Source organism: Beta vulgaris, chromosome 8 (genome assembly GCF_026745355.1).
Source record: "Beta vulgaris subsp. vulgaris cultivar EL10 chromosome 8, EL10.2, whole genome shotgun sequence".
Classification (NCBI taxonomy): Eukaryota; Viridiplantae; Streptophyta; class Magnoliopsida; order Caryophyllales; family Amaranthaceae; genus Beta; species Beta vulgaris.
In genome coordinates this window covers 35941700-35964035 of record NC_079209.1, presented here as the reverse complement: position 1 = coordinate 35964035, position 22336 = coordinate 35941700, and the positions used below count along the sequence as shown (strand labels likewise).

Sequence of the window (22336 nt, the reverse complement as noted above, 5' to 3'; positions counted from 1 at the left end):
ATAAATTAATTAAGCTTGCGTAGATTTATCTAATAGTGAGACAAGTATGTATCTAAATATCGTACTCGTCCTTGTAGGTAAATTTTGCTTGTTTTTGGCCCACATTAATATGTCAAATTCCCACACCTATATTAGAGTATCAATTATTCAACATTGTTACCAGAGGTGATCAAAGAGTTCATATAAAGGTGGTGGCCCGGACAAGCGCAGGATGAGATTTAGTCAAGCTTAGGGATGTGGAGCAGCCACTATGCTGGTAGGGAGGCAGGCAGGAGTGGCAGGAACAAGCCATCTTTTAGAAAGTTAATACAAATTTATGAGCTATAGCCCTATTTGTTTTCTTGTTTGTGAATTGAAGTTTTTCTTACTTTTTCAGAAAAGAGACGAGCAGAAGCTCGCATTAGGGAGAAATATCCTGATAGAATTCCTGTAAGATGCTTTACTTGTTGACTGATTATGGTTATTAGTAGTATTTGTGTTTTATAATTTATATATTGCCAAGCGACTCAGTAATTCTCACCTAGTTGACCAATTTATGCAGGTGATTGTAGAGAAGGCTGAAAAGAGTGACATTCCGGACATTGATAAGAAAAAGTTAGTCTTATTTCTGGTTGCATCTGGTTTTGTTATGGTGGTTTTGTTGTTTAATTTTTCAAATAGTGAAAACAAAACCTATTCGATAAAACTGTTTTAAATAACTAAATCTATGTACATTTCATAAACTGGAAACTTTGTTGTTTTTTGAAAGAACATAAACTAGAAACTTAAAAATTAGGAATCATTTAGAAATTCGATTATGGTTTAGAAATTCGATTATTCTTGCTTTGATTTTTTCTTATCGAGTTTGTATATATGAAAGTTATAAAATATGATATACTAGTTCTAATTATAATTCTTTGTAATTATTTTGTAGTACTTTCTTGGGATTTCTAGCACTTATTCGCAAGAGATGATTGACGAGCTAAGAGATACGTGGGTGAAATATTTAAACAATCAAACACAAGACGATGGAGATTGAAGACAATGGTCAAGTTTCAATTGTACATATTATTTTGCTCAAGTTAGAATTTTAATTTTCATAGATATTATTAGATTATAGAAATTTTATTTTTAAGACATTAATTATTGGAATAGATTGATGCTTTGACTAGTGAAATTGATTTTGTATGTGAATTAAATGTATCGAATATTTTTTACATTATAAATAAAGCAAGCAGGAATTTTTGTTTCATAATATTATTATTGTGGTTATTTATAGATTTGTTTTTTTAAAGGCGTATATACAAGGAACCACAAATACAGGAGCAGATAATAATGTATGTATATTGTAACATTTAATTAAAAAAAAAACATGTAATACACCTAAGAAATCGGTTATGGTTAATAACTGGTTTTAAAGGGTAAGGTAAGGAGACTGGTTATAAATGTTAACTGGTCTCCTAGCCTCTTTTCACAGTGGGCCTGTTCGGCAACAGCTTTTGCACTAGCTTTTAGTGTTTGACTAAGTCAAAACACTAATTAAGTGTATGGCGAAGTAGATGTTGGAGTAGCTGTTGGAATTGAAAGTAGCTTTTGGATAGCTTTTCCCAAACGTCATCTTTTATAACGTTCAATTTATGGTAGCAGCATTCTACACTTTTTTTTTCAGAGGAAAATAAGGCGACAAGCTCTCATCTCCACACCTCCAATCATCCATAGCTGATGTGCATCACTCTACAACCTTGAATCTTTGAAAAAGAATCCACTTTTTATGGATGAAAATTTGGGATTAACAAAATCTCTATTATTCAGGCGCTATAACTTCTTCTATGCATGATATTCTACATTTCAGTATCCCAGAATAACAATATATATACGTTTACAAATTCTTTGGGAATTAACAGTAACATCTCCAAATTTCTTCCTCAGGTAAATCTATAATTCCTCTCTCTTTCATTATATTTAACTTTATGACTGAGTTTTTTGCTCCTCTTCTTTCAAAGTATGAATTTTGCATTGTACAGATTCTTTCATTTGCCATTGTGTTCATAATTATCACAAGAGATTCAATCACCTGAAACCAAGGTATGTGATTTATCTAAAAAATTACCTTTATTGCTGAGTTATTGGTTGCTTAATTTGATTGCTGATTTTTTTTAGTTTGTGGGTTTTGGGGGGGGGGGGGTTTAATTTTTTGTTTGATCGATTGTTAAGTGAGTATGTTTTAATAGTTGAATTGGAAAAAATGGGTTTTTGACTGGGTTATAGTTGTGGGGTTTTTTTTTGGGGGGTGTTTACTTGAGTTCAATTTGATTGATTTTGAGGAAATTGAATTAAGTGGTTTTTGTATTGATGAGCTTAATTGCTGTTGTTATTAGCTTAATTTGTTTGCGAGATGACTTCTTTTAATATATAAAAACTCCATGATCAGCTCAAAATTAAAATAAACTATAATCAGAGTTCTCTATCCATATTCAATTTCTTACAAAATCATGTGCCACTAAATTCCAAGAACCTCCCTATTTACCCAGTTCATGCATTCTCAATCGCTGATTTTGGAGAATCTGAGCTCGAGGAAAGTAGTATTCAATATTGTACAAAAAAGGAAGTTACGAGGAGAGAGAACTGATATTGCTGGCTAACAATGAAAGAAATATAACATACTTGGTTTCTCACTCTAAACTCTCTGCAATCACTTGTACTTGTATTGACCTATTTGGGTCTTTACTCATTATAAATTGCTAGTATTGGATGATAGGATACAGTGTGACTACAAATGCATTAAGCTTTTAATGCATTAGCCATGAGAATTGCTACTTATTAAAGAGGTACAGCATCATGTTATTCAGCATACCACTGCAAAAGATGGAGGTAGCAGGAAGGAGCAAGACTCTCCTCTGTAAAGAAGCTGACAACTTACTGTTTTGGGTGATATGTTTTGTGTCAATATTAATGTCGTATCTCCTCAATTTCTACTAGTGGAACATTCAATTACATGAGAACTTCAGAGCTAAAAAGACTGTATATAGTTTGAAGATTAGGATTTCTGGGAAAGAGGAAACGAGGTACAGCTGTGAAAAAATCAGATTATAGACACAGAAAAATCAGATTAGCTGGGTTTTGGTGTAACAGCCCGTTTTCCCGAGCTGCTAGGTAAATACACTTAAGATCCACTAATCACAATAAATACTTAATAAGCCTCGGATTAAACATTTACTCGCAGCGGAAACATAACCTATAAAACGATCCTAAACCCGTGGGTTACTGGCCCACAAAACAAAATCCTTTATATAAGACTTCAATTACACCAATAACTCCACCATAATTCCCAAAAGTCATATACAAAGGAACAATAAATAATTGTTCTCTAATCAACTAACTAGAATACAAACTCAATCCATAAGCTACGACGACATCTTGATCTTGCTTTACTTCAGAATTCTGAGCTCACAACACCAAACCTGCAACAATATTTCACTCTGCCACCCACCAAGTGACAGGCCACAGAAATGACAACACTATCAGCAAAGCTGAGTACACACTGTATGATAGAAAATACAAGTTTAGGTGTATTTTGAAAACTAACACATAGTTATAATAACAGATAATCACATTTAACTCAGTTATTATAGTTTCACAAAATCAAATCGTTTGGCATGAACGCGAGTGGAGAGGGATACCACGCAGTTGCAGCTGTCTCCAAACTATTGAGGGCCGTCACCCAGCCTTTTATTGTTATGCTTGCAAGACTTACCCGGACATGTCCTATAATGCCAGGAGTTCGCCCTTCCTGGAAGGCAACAGCTAGGGACTCTACCCGCCCTATCTCGGGGTGCCTATTCATGCCTCTTTTTCATATTTATAAAAATAAGATATTTAATGATTCATACTTGAATCCTCAATACTCATAACATAACACCATATTCGACCTTATCTGGTCTTAACTCATATTCGAATCATTTCCTCATTATCATACCAAATCATATTTTAAGAAACATAATATTTTCGAACAATTCCAATAATACAATCTCCTTCATAATTCCGAATGATACTCAATTCCTAGTCATCCTCCAATAATCACCTCATAACAATAACAATAATCAACAACCAATCTTAATTATTCTAATTATCTTCTTCTAACGCAACCATTATGTTAATCAAACTGAATCCCGCAATTAGAAATTAATGAAGTCATTCCCATAACTCATAACTCGACTTCATACATATCAACTCCAACTACAATAATTATAACAGTCTCCCAATTCTAAGGATTATGACTTCCCTCGCATCATCAACAACGACTATCCAATAAGAACGATACAACAACAACATAATAACAACAGCACCAACAACAATAAATCACCTCCACCACCAACAATAACACCAACACCAATAACACAACATTAAGCACAATAGCAGAACAACACAACCACAATACATCAGCACAACCAACAACAGAAACCACCACCTACTATTTTCATAAAAAACCTAAGTAAATCATATTCCCAAATTACTTTGGATATATATACTTAAACTGTAAACCATATGATACTAGCTCTGGACACATCATCGTAACGTTTTTAATCATATCCAAACTAATTCATCTTCCAAACTAGTAAACTATTTTAACTGTAACCTACCACAACATCACCACAACAACAGAACAACAACATAATAAATCTACCACAACCATCACAACTACTCTACAATAGCCACCACAACTACAACAACAACCATAACAACGGCGCAACAACAACAATATGCAGCAACTTCACAGCAACTCCACCTGATGTGATTCTTTATGGAAGAATTCACTAGGTTTGGGCTCTTGATGTAGTTTAGTGGCTTTTCTTTATGAAAGGTTGGATTTTTAGTTGTTTCTTTAATGTAACTTTGAGTATACTGGCGTATTTCGTCGCAATAACTCAATTAGTAACCGGATATGAAGAACTTAGGCGTATTTCGACTCAAAGTTCAACTGGGGTTTTTGTGGATTCACTCCTGAAACTTTGTGGATTCTCTCCTAAAACAAGAATTAACTCAAAATCAATCTCTAACTATTATTGATGGCCGAAAAACTCATTATATTGTACAAGTTTTCCTAAACCTATTAGAACTAGTAAAGCTTAAAAGATAAACCTAATCTTATCTATCTTTATCTTAAGGATCAAGATAAATAATATCCTATATCACACTTCACACGCCTATTACTAATAAAATAAGACTCCTAATTTGACTTTGATAAGGAATTAGACTCCTAAGTATAATAGGATTCCTTTATCACTTAAACACTTAATTAAAAATAATGCTGAAATTAAAACCCTAATTTACATAGAATCCTAACAGAACCAGAACTCTATATAATGACTACTTCTAATTCACATCAAACTCCCCCTCTAGAAAAAAACTTGTCCACAAGTTTTAGTCTGGAAAGCATGGTACCAAATCACATGAAGGAAATGTTGCACATATGCCATTTCCTAGCAGCACTTTGAATGTTTCATAGCCTATCTTTTCCACAATTTCAAATGGTCCTTCATCCATAGGCTCTCCATCCTTATGATTCACATGAAGCTTTTGAGCAGCAAGTGACAACCATACTTTGTCTCCTAAGTCCATCTTAGAACCTTGGCGTAATTGTAGAACTTATTGTCTCCCTTCCTTCTTGTTTTGTGCAGTTTTTAGAACTTCATGATGACATGAACTTATGCATACATGAGCTTTGTCTTGGATATCCTTCTCCTTGGGGCGCCTAGATTTAGGTGGTAAAGATTGCAAGATCATGCGTTTATCCCCCATTAAAACTGAGTATGCATTAGTTTTCCCATTATGCATCACATGTCGATCACTTTGCCATGGTCTTCCTAATAATAATGAGCATGCAGTCATGGGCAAAGCATCACACCATAGTTGATCCATGTATTCACCTACACGAAAACCAACTAAAGCTTGTTTACGTACCCAAATGCCATCATCATTTAACCAGCTGAGTTTATAGGGATGTGGATGCTTGCGCGTTTGCAGATTTAATGCTTCAGCCATAGACACATCACAAACGTTAGTACATGAACCACTATCTATAATAAAAGGACAAACTTTACCCTTGATGATGCAGTTTGAATGGAATAAGTTAGTACGTTGCTCATCCACAGAATCATCATGGCTAGACATAACAAAGAGCGACGAATGAGTAATGAAGGATGCTCTTGTTCTGGTTCACATATAGGTTGGTTCGACCAAAAATCATCCTCATCCATAGAAGCAGGAGGGTTGTGCACTTCTTCGGCCAAATAGAGCACCAATTCTTCACGTGTGGTGAGAGTGGTGTTAGGGCAATGCTTAGCTATATGTCCGAGGCCTTGGCAACGAAAACATTGCGTTTTCTTGGACCTAAGCGTGGCATTAGCAGCAGAGATCGTAGGAGATGCGTTCGAGGATGGTGCGGCAGGCTTGGGTGGCGCACTCAACGAGTCAAGTGAGGCCTTTTCACTCGAAGGTGGGCTGTGCGTAGTATCCGTCGAGGTGGAAGGAGGGGTAAACCAAGGGGTGCGCTTGGATTGTTGGCGTTCAACTTTGGACGCTAGAACACAAACATCATCAAACGTCACATAGGATTGTAATTCCACCAAATTGGCGATGGAACGATGCAAACCAACAAGGAAGCGCGCAATTTTCTATTCATCCTCCTCTTTAACATCACACGCCATATGGAGGCGTTCATACTCCTTTATATATTGTTCGACAGTCATGGTGGATTGGCGCAAGGCATTGAGGCGTACAAAGAGTTCTTGGCGGTATGTTCTTGGTACAAAGCGTTTACGCATCCTAACTTTGAGAGATGACCAACAATCAATAGGCGGTTTTTCCTCACGGGCACGGCGTGTACGTGTAGACTCATACCATAGGGACGCATATTTTGTGAGCTTGAGGATAGCGTAAGAGAACCGAGAGCCATAACTCAAATTCTTGTGGTCAAAGAACCTATCCAATCTGCTTTCCCACTCCAAATATGCTTCGGGATCGAGGTCGCCATCAAAGGTTGGTAGGTCAGCCAACCGTAAATCATCCTCACGTCGAGGTTGATGGGGAGGTGGGCGGGAAAAATGTATGTCACGCTCAAAGGTGGTGAATCGCGTGGACATAGCAGCCATCTGGGCAACAAGTTGTTGCACTTGGTCATTGGTAGCCTGAATGGCAGCGTGCAAGGAGGCAATGTCGTCAGGCATAGTGTGGGAATTTTGTTCGTCGGGTTGGGTGTGGTATGGGCTGGCGAGGCTTGGCGATGGATTTTGCGAGGCAATAGTCGAGGGAGGTGCGCGCGAGTGATGCGCGAGGTTGCGGGTGCGCGAGATGCGTGGGCGATGCTGGGTGATGGAGTATGCGAGTGCTGCGAGCAGTAGACGAAGGCTAGGCGAGGCTTGGCGACGCAGCAGCAGACGAAGGCGAGGCGATGGTGTGCGTTGGTGTAATAGCAGCCACACCACTTGATGTGATTCTTTATGGAAGAATTCACTAGGTTTGGGCTCTTGGTGTAGTTTAGTGGCTTTTCTTTATGAAAGGTTGGATTTTTAGTTGTTTCTTTAATGTAACTTTGAGTATACTGGCGTATTTCGTCGCAATAACAATTAGTAACCGGATATGAAGAACTTAGGCGTATTTCGACTTAAAGTTCAACTGGGGTTTTTGTGGATTCACTCCTGAAACTTTGTGGATTCTCTCCTAAAACAATAATTAACTCAAAATCAATCTCTAACTATTATTGATGGCCGAAAAACTCATTATATAGTACAAGTTTTCCTAAACCTATTAGAACTAGTAAAGCTTAAAAGATAAACCTAATCTTATCTATCTTTATCTTAAGTATCAAGATAAATAATATCCTATATCACACTTCACACGCCTATTACTAATAAAATAAGACTCCTAATTTGACTTTGATAAGGAATTAGACTCCTAAGTATAATAGGATTCCTTTATCACTCAAACACTTAATTAAAAATAATGCTGAAATTAAAACCCTAATTTACATAGAATCCTAACAGAACTAGAACTCTATATAATGACTACTTCTAATTCACATCACCACCACAACCACAATGACAGAACAACAATAACCCAACAACACTACTACAACAGAGCAACAACAACAATAGCAACTCCACAACAACTTCACCACAACCACCACAACAACTCCACAACAACAATAACATAACAACTCCACCTCAATCATCACAATTACTCCACAACTCCATGTACTAAGCACATTCCATTAAGAAGCATAATCGTATTACTTAGTGTATAAGTGTTGTTTAGGTCAAATAAAACATCTCTAATGAACCTTAGCATGTTATACTCATGTAATATACTCAATATACACATAATAAAATATACATCATACATAAATTCATTTCATAAACATGCTTTACACTAGAAAGAAACAATAACCTAACTGTAGGTATGGAAATCTCTAGGGTAAAACCAAACTAAGTGTGTACCTTAACTAAGGATGCTTAAAGCCACGAAATTCCTTAATCCACTTGGTTTACTACTCCTACAGCTTCCCCTGAATGTATAAAATGCTAAAGATTAGTTTCAACAAGCTTATAGATATGAAAAACTAAGCTTAAATACAAGAGGTGTAAACTGTTGAACTTACAGCAACTTATGTGATCTTTGAGCAAGGTATCTATATGATTTTAAGGTCTAAAGATTGGAACCAAAGCTTGAACTACTTTGTATGTATGTTTAGAAGAGTTCTATGTAGAGAAAAGTGGGTGTCCAAGAGGAGAAAATAAGAGAAAGGAGACGAAAACCCAGAATAGTCTTTTATAGGCTGTTCTGGCGGTACCCTAAGAGGAGGGAAATGAGTTCTGGGCAAGGTCGGTTTCTTGGAGTTTCTGGGTGATTCTTGCTTGAGGTGTTAGCCTAAGGTGTTGGCTTTCATGCATAAAAAGGTCTTCGAGAGATCGACACTTAAGTAGCTGCTAAGCAGCTTTCTTTGAGCATAGGTCTGAGCTGTAATTTCAGCTGGCCAGGTTTTACTATGTAAGCAATTTACCTTATTAAGCCACGTAATTCTTGGGCTTAAATGACCATTTTAACCTTAAGACATCTCAAGCATGTCATATATCAAGTTTGGTTAGGTTCTGAGCTCGAATTCAATCCCGAAAGGCTCTTTAACTGGAAGGTCATTGTTACCCGATAAAACAATCTCCAACGATTTTCATAATCTTAATGTTTAAGGCTCTCAAGGACTTTCTAACTTATCTATTGGTTTCCAAAGCCTTCTTAGCCAATAAGAATGATGGTTCTTATCATCTTGACCTTTCTTAACCATTAAGAAAGATAGTGCCTTATCCACAAGCTTTCTTAACCATTAATAATGTTAGTGCTTATCCAAAACCTTTCTTAACCACTAAGAATGATAGTACTTATCCACAACCTTTCTTAACCACTAAGAATGATAGTACTTATCCACAAGCTTTCTTAACCATTAAGAATGATAGTACTTATCCACAAGCTTTCTTAACCATTAAGAATGATAATGCTTATCCACAAGCTTTCTTAACCATTAAGAATGGTAATGCTTATCCACAAGCTTTCTTAACCATTAAGAATGATTGTCTTATCCACTTTTAGCTTTTAAATAAAGGTTCTTAAAAATAGGGCTATTACATTTGGTTTTTGCCTTTCTAGCATTTGCAAACTTCTATGATATGATATGTGTGATATAGTGGATAGCTCAACATTTTTGTGAGATAATAGTAGCTGTCATATCCAGGTTATTAGGCCCTCTTGTATTCATGGTATGTCTATATCTCTGCCTTGAGTTGGTGGAAGTATCCCCCTTCCCCCCACTCTCCACCCCACCTCCACCTCCATAAAGCACGCATAAGCAGACACAGAAAATAGTAAGTTGTAGAGTATCTTCCTTGGAAATTCTGAAGAGTTGTTGAGCATCTGTTTAGAGAGCTAATTTATTAACCATTGGGATAAAGCAAGAAATTATCTAGCAATCACATAGATTATTTATTGGCCTAGTGTTGATCTTGTTTTCTTGTCACCTTTATTATACGCTAATTGCTCATGACACAGCTTTGTCATCTGGTGAGAGCCAGATAGTTATGTGAGCCAAAATGGGTAAGTAACTCTATTTTTGGCAGGGGCAAGGAGAATTGTTCCCCAATATCTTATATGTGCTCCTCCTTTCGCTGCTCATTGTTTTCAATCTTTTCTCTTTGTTATTTCTTTCCAACACTTCTGTGTCTTTTTGTTGTTGCTTTTACTTAATTTTTCCTCCAAATTGACCAATTAATGTTAGAATTCTACCATGACTAGATCAAGACTTTTAAGAGTTAATAGTATTATATGGTGAAAACTGGACACTCTTTCCTTCAATCTCGGTCCATAGACAATGGTTACGAAATTTGGCACAATTGACCAGGTTTTATCCCTCTCCTCTAAAGTGATCCATAGAAAGAGAATGGAAGTTTGTGTATGATGGTGGATGCTAACTTGGTGTAAATGGCACAGGTGATCAACTAGAATAGGTGAAGCATAGATTTTCTTTCTTATTTCCACTATTTAACATTATATTTTGATAAGAAGGGTGATTAATATTTTGACAACAGGCCCAATACTTTGACAAAATCTTAATTACCACATTTAGATTTTTATCCATTTATCTTCTTAAGCATGATTTTCTTTGTTTCCTTCAATAATTTTGCTTTGTTTCTGTTATTATTATTGCTATTAATTAGCTTGGTAATTAAGATTTTATATTCTTCATGGTTATGTTAAATATGTAGATGGCTTCATCTAGTAATGAAGAAGGGACGAAAGAGGTATTTAAGTGGACTGATGAGGACACTATCATCCTGTGTGAAGTATGCCTTCAATTCATTAAAGACAATGGTCGATCACAATGTTTCAAGTCGAAGGAAATCCAAATAGACGTGGAAAAAAAATTGACTGTCCATTTAGTAACTTGAGTAGTTGCAAGCATAAATATGATACAATGAGAAGACAGGCGTAATTGGACTAAATTAAAATCTTCGAAAACTGGTCTCGGGTGGGATCCGAATTCTGGAAAAATTGATGCATCAGATGAGTGGTGGCAAAGAAAAATCAAGGTGCGTTAATATTTATTATCCATAATGATTTTTAGTAATATAATTTTCAACAACACTAGGATAACAATTAGTAGAATTTAATACAAGTATTGTTTATTTTTGTAGGAAAATCCAGATATAAAAAAGTTTCGACACAGGGGTGTCAACTCAACTCTTGAAACTAATTGGGATAAATTATTTGGAGACTCGTATGCAACAGGTGAAAATGTTTATGTACCCTCAATGGACCACATTGAAGACTTACAGTAGGGAATGAAAATACTAAGGAAGAGTTTGTAGAAAATTGTAGAGTTAATGATTTTACAACTGAATTATTAGATGAAGGGAACTTTTTTCGAGATTTTGTGGAACAAGCAAGAAATGGTGCCACCTTAGGTAATCGAGGAGGTGGTTCACAAGTAATTAGTGAAGGTGCAGATAATGACATGCATTCTTCTAAGAAGCAACCTATGACAAAGCAGAATAGTGTACCATTGAAGCGTGCAAGAAGGTAGTCTGCTGGATCTGCCATGTTGGCTAAGGAAATAAGCGAAATGTCACAATGTGTCAAACTTATGAGTAAAAGCAGCTCTGTTGATAGCATTGATCCATCTATGTCCACAATCCCTGTAGCAATAAAAATGCTTAATCGTATGGTAGAAAATTACGAATTAGAAAAATGTAGTGATTTGTGGTTTTATGCTACTACTGTAATTCAGGATCCCAGTAGTAGGGAAGTCTTTTTTAGTATGGAGGATGATGAAACTAGGGTTAAGTGGTTGCAATACTTGCTTAACGAGAAAAACAAGCATAGAAGCATCTTTAGTTTAAGACTAATTTCTTATTTGCTTTTACATGTTTTTATTGTGTTTGAAGTGTATGGATAATAAGTTTCTTGTATCTTTTTCTTTTGAGAATGTAGTTGAATTTATATTTCATATGAATTTACTAAATTCTTTGTTTATGGTGAATATAATTGTGGTTTGCTTCATAATTGACAGGTTCAACATAATATGAATGTCGAAAGAAAACGCAAAATGTGTATTGCAATAGCGTACACAATGTCTCTAATAATTACATATTATTATAAGTACATTTACAAGGAACCTTGCATGACTTCAATTTTAACGAGGGATATGTGGATGAAAGAAGTGATAAATGGCCACCCTATTCGATGTGTCAATGCATTTAGGATGGTGCCTCAATTATTTTTGAGATTATGTAAGGACTTATCATTAAATTATGGGTTGAAAGCTAGTAGTAACATGCCTATTTTCGAGAAAGTCGGCATATTTTTGTACGCAATTGCTCAAGGTGCCTCAAATAGAGTTCTTGGTGAGCGTTTTCAACGTTCTAGTGATTCTATAAGTAGAGCAATTCATGAAGTTCTTAATTCAATTTCTTGTCGAAAGGTGAAGAGTCTTGCACATGATATTATAAAGCCTTGTGATCCCGATTTCACAAGTGTGCCTGTAAAAATAGCTCAAGATAAAATATATATGCCATTTTTTAAGGTACATTTTATTTAAGGTTTCTATTTGTGTCCTATGTATGTATAATACTATAATGATTCTATATGTCTAATATGAAATTTATATGATATTCTTACAGGATTGTATTGGATGTATAGATGGTACACACATAACAGCATGTATACCTGAGGATCAACAAATGCCTTATAGAGGAAGGAAAAGAATTCCCACATTTAATGTAATGGCTGTCTGTGATTTTGATATGTGTTTTACATTTGTATCAGCGGGTTGGGAAGGTTTAGCACATGATACTCGGGTTTTTCTTCATGCGATTGAAACTCCAGAACTAAATTTTCCTAAGCCACCTGAAGGTATTTTTATTTACAAATCATTTTTATGTTTGAATATAATTTTACAAATTTGGGAATATAGTATGTGATACATGCTAATAAATTATTTTTTCTTCAATCAAATTTTCATGTAGGTAAGTACTACTTGGCTGATAAAGGGTATCCAGATTGAAAGGGTTATTTGGTACCATATCCCAAAACAAGGTACCATCTAGAACAATTTAAACACACACCGCCACGAGATGATCGAGAAACTTTTAATCACTGGCACTCATCTCTTCGAAGTTGCATTGAGAGATGTTTTGGAGTCCTGAAGCAGAGGTGGAAAGTACTTACTAACATGCCACAATATAATGTTGAGACACAAATACAAATTATAGTTGCTACATTTGCATTGCATAACTATATTAGAATAAATTCACCCAATGACCCCCTTTTTAGAGTTTTAGAGGAGTATCCTGATTTTATACCCTCGTCGAAGCTTCCTGATGTTCATGTTACTTCAGATGGTGGAATTAGAACGGGAAGCTCTACTGAAATGCAGATTATTCGTGATCGTATAGCTGAATCTTTATGGCGAGCTAAACGTAGCCAAGTAAATTAATGTAAAGGATATTAGTTTTTGTAGAATGTGTTCCTGCTGAAGACTATTTTTGCTTTTTAGTTAATACATATGAATGCCATTTTATTTTTTTAGTGTTTCACAATCCTAATTTTAAATTTATGCTAAATTTATTTGGGGAGCTAGACAACATTATTGAATTATTTGAAATAATATTATTTTTTCATATTTTATTCATTACAAGATGGTTTTAGTTTTTATAAAGTGTATACATTTGAATACTATATTAAGAGTCATAAAATCCAACTAAAATTTATTTGTTATGAAAAGAAAATAATGCATCGTGTTCATAATATAAACATTTGATTTAACCATATAGTAATTAATCATATAATTATAATTAATATTATAATTAAATAATGTCTTTTTTATCATATATAATCACAACAGCTACTTTTACCGAACACTTATATTGTAAACATCGACTTTCACAGCTAAAAGCTAACAGCTACTAGTTGACAGCTAACAGCTACCCGAACATCTGACAGCTACTCCAACAGCCAACAGCTACCCAACAGCTACTTTTGCCGAACAGGCCCAGTATATGTACACTAATCTAAGAGATTGGTTTTACATATCAACCGGTCTCCTAAATAAACAAAGAAACCAGGCATTATAACCGATCTCTTAACCTAGGACACCTGTGAGATGGAGATGTGTTATAGTCTGGTTTCCTAGACCATTTTCAACCGGTTTCCTAGGCCTTTTTTGTAGTAGTGTCCCAGTAGGAATACTAATAGGCAAATCAATAACTTCGAAATCTACTAACCCCAATTGAATTTCCTTAGTCAAACCTTGCTCAAATCAATAACTTCAAATCACTGAGCCTTTAACTCCTCAGTGGCTACTACCTCAGGTGCAAACCTAGACAATGCTATAAACTTGTTATAATACTCAAAGATAGTCATGCTTCCCATCCTAAGGCTAATAAACTCTTGGGCCTTCAGTTTTCTCATAAAAGCTTTCCTCTTAAAGCAGCAATAAAAGACTCCCAGCTAAATCTTCCACAACACTAAGTCTAGTCTCATTCTCCTTCCACCATAAGTCAGCCTCATCTTTCAGACACAGTATAACTTGACCTACTTTCATAGGTTCAGGACAATTCACAGTCCCAAAAATCTTTTCAAACTCCCTAATCCAACTCTGTAAGAGGTAAGATCAATGTACCCCTTAAGGTACGACAGTTTAATCTTAGCTAGTCTCTCAACATGTCCCCAGCAGGATCGGGACACTCAGCTCTTTCATGAGCCAAATTCTCTGCCAATAGGCGAATAGCAAAAGCTAAAGCATCATTGTTGTTTGGCACTCTACTTCGCAAATGAAATTTAATATAACTCTACTTTGGTTTTGATTCACACTTACTTGTCATTTTATACAAAGGCAACATTTGATTTGACCATAAAGATCGCATCAACAAAAAATTTCGCATGAAGTTACTATAACACTAAGTTCGCACATTATGGAACATAACAATCATATATTCACATTAATAATCACATAAGGATCAAATAATGCATCCAATCACAATAATTAAAGAAAATATTCCCCTTTTCTCGTACTAAAATATATTCTCACTCAACTCAAATACCTAAATAATAACTTTCATTCCTCAAATCATAATAAGAATATTTTCCAATCCAAAATAACCAACTTATTCTTCAACAATATAAAGATGCTAAATCATTTTAGCTTGACTACTTTCCAAGAACTAATCTTAAAGCATAAATAAATACTCTATGGAGTTACTAACTATTCAATGGAAGCATAAAATATTTCTATCATATATGCCCTTCCTATATTACCCATTCTCACAATCACTAGTGCATAATTGGCCTAAAGTATCACCCCAAAAGTGTTACTTAATGACCTAAAAGTGTTGCTTTAGGTCATATGTAATACTTTTATAAGTGAAACATCTGCCCGTGCTACCTATTCTCTAAGGTAACACTTTTCAATGCTAATGTTTCACTTTCTCAAGTATTACTCAAAATTCTCTAACGTAACACTTTTTTTAAAACTAATGTAGCATTTTTACAGTGTTACTAATAATGTTTTATGTAACACTTTTTCGTCTATAGTAGCATTTTTTATGTCATCTCTTGACTTATAGTAACACTTGTTAAATATTATATATCATTTTAAATCAGCATATGTAACACTCTATTAGATATTTGGCAACACTTCTTATCAGCTAGTTTTATAGTGTAACACTTCTATTTCACATATCTTATAGTAACATTCTTTAATTTAACGACATATATACAATGATAATATAGTAAAACGTATAAACATAATAATTGAAGAGGAAATAAAATGATATTATTGATATAAATGAGTAGAAATACTCAACGACCATTGTAAAAAATGAGCCAAAGAGTATACTCAATCGAAAACATACTATTGCATCCAAAATATAAATAGTTAATTTGAAAATTAAATCATAAAATCATAATATATACATCTCTCCTTGAATAAACCTAAATCAATCTTAAGGTCATTCTTTCATTATTCTTCAATTCCATTATCCATGTACGCATGCTTCTCGATGTATCATGCATGCTTGCTACTCTAATCCGCCATTATTTCCATCATCCTGCAGTAAGGAAAAAAAAAACTTCAAAGTCTTATATGATAACAAATCTAGTCTGCCAAAATAAAAAAATTAGAACTAGTGATATACTTGGTGCACCCATATGTTTAGCTAGAGGCCATTTAAAGCAAAAGGTTTATCGTAAATTTATTTTTCTTTTCCATCTCTCCTTCTTAAAGTGGAGCTTAAGTGTTGGTTCAAGCACAGATACTCGGATAGTGAAGAAAGGACCCACCTTTTCTTTTGATGGGAAAATTCTCATATTCATTAATCAATTATAGGTCCTACAACACAATAGGGGAGATGTTATCTTTAGGCCACATTTTGAATGTCATGACCTGCCACCGATACAAATGACTATATATAATTCTAACCATTATTATGGCTCATGACATAATCCATCAACTTTGAGCCAATTAATCATTGACGATGCTTTTTTTAAGATAAGATAAAAGTTTCTTGATGTGAGAAGGAGGGCGTCCAACCAACTAAAGTAGGCCAATCTTGACCATATTTCATAGACAATACATGAAATGAAGTTTGGTCATTTCTCGATGCAGCCCAGCGTCCAGATGATCATTAACGCAACATCTAGCACATCTAGCAGCTGCTAACAAATAGTGGTAATGGTAAAAGTTCCATGCCAATTTCAAAAGTTATATTTCCAACAGATACAACAGAAAACGGAACTCATCTGGGTAGCAGAAAACTATTTCTTTTAAGAATTTAATGTCATATCATAACAGGAAACTACTTGTCTTACAGTATGGTAAAAGATCACCCAGTTTTATTGCTGTCTCTATGACATAAATCAACACTTCCACTTACGTAATTTGATCAATATTAGCTTTGATATTTAACCCTCCCCTAAATTAGCTTCAGTATGCATCATTGTAGACCAATCCTCTACTTTGTATACATCTATTAGTATGACAGTTCAGTAGAGCATGGCCCAACGTGGCATATCGGTGAAAATTTCCAAAGAAACATTATTTTTTCTGGATAACTGGGTACCCGATTTACTACAATAGGCGGTACATTACCCGGCCATACCAAAAATATATATGGACTACAATAATTAAAAAATACATGTTGAAGCTCTTGTTCATTCGTATCTTTAGAAGGATGCTCCGTGATTTCTAAATCAGATGACACGTCGCCGAGTGATCGAGTCAAATTAGCAAAAGTTTCAGGAGGGAGTTGTTCCTTGAACATCTTCATTACTTCTCCAACTGTATCTTTTATAATCTGATCTTTATATGGTACTTCCTACAAAAAAAAATTGATCATCATTAACATATACTGCAACTGCACCTGCACAACCTGCCAACCAGCCCCCCTGCACAAAACCCCCATCCCACCCCCCCTTTCATCATTAACATATTCCATGAAATCACATTCATTTATCTTGCTTGTATTCTATTTCATTACTCTGAAGTCGCCAAGATACTTGTGCTTGAAAGGTAGAAAAAGAGAGGTACTATAAGTCCTTGAGCAAATATCCAGAATTAATGGTGAAGAATTACCTCCTGGTGTTCTTATTAGTGACATGGAAAAAGAAGAGAAGAATAGTACACTAAAAGGAGTTACAGATGAAGAAGAAGTTGCTCCTAAATGGAAGGACTCAGAAATGAGCTTAACTAAATTCAGAAAGAATGTTGTCAAAGAATAAGTACTATGTTACAAATCACAAATCAAACAGTGAAGAATACTGTTGTAGATGATGAAATTTCCAGCAAGCTTAATAGCAGTCACTGCTCATTAGTAAGCTAAAGTTAGTAAAAAAAAAATTAATTAGAGCAATCTATGATAAGGAAGAGGCAGCCAACCATACACAAACCTATACATAAAATATAAACAAATATAATAAATACACTAATATATCTGGCAATATGAATTATGAACCCTCTGCAATCTTCAAACACAACATAAAACCCAACGTTTAACATAGAAATTAAGTAGAGAGAACAACAATAACTTAACTTGGGCTTGATATTTGTAAATTTTATTAAGAAATCAGAAATTGGAATGAATAGGTACTACGTTTTACATCTGCTCATTTGGAGCAAGGACGAACAACACAAGCGAGGTCTGTTTCGGTGACAAGACAATGCACCACCGTAGGTGCGGCAAATCGGCGCAAATCAGACGGAGCTATAACAACACGAAGGTAGTGTGTCGTAATTTTGGCAAGTGCGGCAACCATGTGAGGAGTCAGAGATAGAGAGACTGGGACAGACGCCATGGTCGTGGTCCGACGATTGCACAGCTCTGACGAGCAGCAAGGTGGGGGGTAAACTTCGGCCGAGGCGGTAGTCCCCTGAAGTAGAGCAAGCAGGGGTGGGGTTTTACGGGAGAGATAATGATGGGTTTGGGGTTCTCTATTTTGGGGCTTGGGGTTTTTGAGAAAATGACGAGATAAGCGAGGGAGTTAGGGTTTTGTTTATTAAACCGACAAAAGCAACAAAAGCAAACCTCCTTCAACCGACTAAGAAAACCAAATTAAGGGAATCTGACTTTCGCTTCCTATTTGGGCCAAATAGCGCTCAACTTAAACTTAGAATCCATAATATACATCAACAATGTTCTGGCGAAAATTGAACCCTTTTCCTTTTATTCCTAGTTGTAAGTTTCTACGACATAATAGATCGTTTTCAAGAAGGAAAAAACACCGTTGTACTTTTCTTTGTTCTTCGATTAAAATATATATATATATATATATATATATATATATATTATATATATATATATATATATATATATTATATATATATATATATATATATATATATATATATATATAATTAAAAAAAGATCGAACTAATAATAATAACCTCATAAAATTAAACAAATTAATATATTACAACACGACAAAATAATTCATACTCCAACTCAAATAAAATAAAAGTTTTCGAAACCTAATTAACTTGATAATGATAATTACCTTCTAAATAAAAATTCTTAAAAAGAGGCTATTACAGAGTTAGAGTGGCGGTGTGAGAGAGTAGGTGGACTGGTGGTGAAAGTGACGACGATAGTGAGGGGAAACTGCCGGCGGTGGAAGGAACTAGAAAGAGGAGAGAGAAACAAATTGATAATGAGAAGACAGAGAATGTATGGTGGTGGTTGGTGGTGTTAGTACTTGGTAATTAATTTTGATAGATTTTAAGTTTAATTGTTAATAGGTTTTAATTTTACTAATTCAGTGTATAATTTAAATTATGGGTTAAAAAACTTACCTCAAAAGGAAAGGAGGGTCTTTGTTTAGGTACTTTGGGCTTCATAAACAAGGCAACTATTATTATACGTTCGGTGATACAAGAGAGAGAGAACGAGTGTTCTAACTATTTTTCGCAATTCTCATTTAACACCATCATCTCTCATACCTCTTATTATGCAACTTGTGCAGCTCTTGTCTTCAAGCTCCAATAGGCGATGTAAGAGATTTTGGGATTTGTATTTTTCATACAATTAAAAACCTTTAAAGTAAATTAATTAGTGAGGGTAAAATTATTTTCGGACCCAATTGCGATTGTAAAAAAAGGGTTTTGGACAATTAATATTTTGTAACGGTACCTCAAAAGACTATAAGTGCTAGTATAGATATTAAATAACCATGTAATACCCTAAAACGTACTTTAAGTAAAAGACAAACGTGGTTCTTACAAAAAAAGTGTTACCCTCTAAAACTAAATGCTACTTATAAAAAAGTGTCACCTTGAAGTGTTACATATCAAAATGTATTACCTTGAAGTGTTAGATATCAAAATGTGTTACCTTGAAGGGTTGAAATGTCACCTATAGAAAAAGTGTTATCTTAAAATGCTACATATGAAAAAGTGTTACCTATGAAAAAGTGTTACCGTCAAATTGTTACTTATGAAAAAGTGTTACCGTCAAAGTGTTACCTATCAAAAAGTGTTACATGTAAGTGTTACATATCAATAAAGTGTTACTAAAATGTTACCTATTTGTTATTGAAAGTTGAATCTCAAAAAGTGTTACCCTATAGTGTTACCTTAGATCAATTATGTAGTAGTGAATACAATAGATAAAACTTTAAAGACAATAAAATAATGTAGACACTCCTTATAATTTCAAATAAAATAATGATACTAAGTGTCAAACTTTTATTAAAAAAAAAATTCGACTGATGTAAAAAATTTCGGACATATAAAAAAAAATATTCGAACCACATATAATTTGAAAAAACAAAATTTGACTCTAAAAAAAATTCGGACAATGTAATTTTTTCAAAAAATTCGGACCATCTAAAAAAAAATTCGGACCTTTTAAAAAATTCCTAACACTATATACCTATTCCTAATTTAAGGTAATAACGTTTTTCAAAACATATAAGTAGGAGCAATTCTAAGAGTTTATTCAAATAACTCGTAAATTAGTTAGGCGCCTAAAAGTTTTGAAAATCACCTAAAGCTCCCAGATTCCACCTTTTAACACCCCGATAATTCTCTCTTTTCAAAAGTACATTTTCAATATTAAACATAGAGAATTACCAAAGCATTATCGCCCATGTGATAATGTATCGGCTTATTCAGAATTTGCAGCGGAAAACATATAACTAAACTTCATACTTTAATATAATAAATAAATAAGTACTTAAAACCAAACACACTATAAATGTCTACTTCAAACCAACCTAATATAATATGTTCCTACTTAAATAATAGATATAACAATTTGTTACACAAGCTCTCCATTCCTAAATCCCCATGATGCAACATCTGCAAACCTGTAGATGTCAATGCTATAAAGAATCTTCTCACCAAGAAGGGTCATCAGAGGATCAATAAGGCTAAGCCATGATCAACAATCACACACAAAACACATAATCAGCAAAGCTGAGTACTACATAGTATTACATAAATATTCCTAACATGATACTAATAAAAAATATACAGGGATAAAAAATAATACAACAGTATAACATTCTGGAGATAACTTCTTCTGAATTACATTTTAAACATCTTTTTATTACTTTAATGGAATAGTCATTGGACCGAGTTATCTTATCTAAACTTGCCTTCACCTAGGAAGACGAAATATGGACGCGACTCCGTATTCCCAGATGACCTGCGATATCGAAGAACATTTGAAAAATAGGAATGGCGATCAACCGATTTCCCAGAAAAAAGCCATGGCACGCTCACCATGTACCCCAACTCCTGATTGTCCAATTCTAGACGTGCACCACTCTAAAGATTATTATTATCCAAGTTATACTTTACGTGATCTACAATTTATTACTTGTTATGACACAACAAGTAACATAGAAATAACAAATCAAACATTCACAACTAAATTTCTTTTTATCTTAGGATTTAATAAGTGATCACACAACTTACATTCCAAGATTACTTCCTTTAATTCCAATCTTTCTTATTTGTTGAACCTAGCCAACAACCAATCTTACCTTTCAAAGGTATAACTTATCAATTTACCAAATAAGACCCACAGTCCTTATATAGTAGTGAAAATAATGTTGTAAGGGAACACATGATTCAACATGATTCAATCTCAATAATATATTAATTCCTCCATGTGAATTAATAGCTAAAGTTCCCATCCACATGCCTGCATCAATATTCCATACAAACATGATAATCTTTAACTCATAGTCAACATGTTTGCACACAAGCATAAAACATGTAAAATCAAATCATAATATGAATCACATATGAGCTTACAAAGTTCCTATACATGATACTACAAATTTTCCTTCTTTAATCATGTAACTATATCACATAGCACATAGGTATGTACGTACCTTGTGTAAACAAACTGATAGGCCACCTTTAATCACTTAAAAGTCACCTACTAAATAATCTCAGCCTAAAACAACCAATATAAATCAACGTCAATACTTTAAAATCCAACAACCTTAAAATACTTTAAATCCTCTTTAAAAATATTTAAAAGTTGCTTTTATCATTAAAACTTCAATTACTTTTAATATCTAGCATAGTACTACCATACTAGTAATTAAAATCCTTAAAACTCCATTATTAAAGCCCTTTTAAAATTCCAACTACTTATAAAATTATAAAACTCTCTTTAAACATGCTTAAACATGTTTAAATTCATAATTTAAATCAATCTCATAGTTTATAACATGCTACTATGATTTTCCAATATTTAACACCCTAAAAATCCATGCTTTGATAATTAAAAACTCAATCTAAAAATAATAA

General features: G+C 34.2%; 2 long non-coding RNA genes across 2 annotated transcripts; one reads left to right on the top strand and one right to left on the bottom strand.

The window, feature by feature from the left end:
• The first annotated feature begins 1955 nt into the window (after positions 1-1955).
• On the top strand, positions 1956-11354 carry LOC104895566 (hypothetical protein). Its single transcript, XR_007269268.2, has 3 exons — positions 1956-2064; positions 10788-11111; positions 11217-11354. It is a non-coding gene; the product is annotated as a hypothetical protein (long non-coding RNA).
• Positions 11355-15831: 4477 nt separating this feature from the next.
• On the bottom strand, positions 15832-17447 carry LOC109135797 (uncharacterized). The gene is made up of 2 exons (XR_002040685.3): positions 17214-17447; positions 15832-16127 (listed from the first exon to the last, which is right to left on the bottom strand). It is a non-coding gene; the product is annotated as an uncharacterized LOC109135797 (long non-coding RNA).
• Between the last annotated feature and the right edge of the window lie 4889 nt (positions 17448-22336).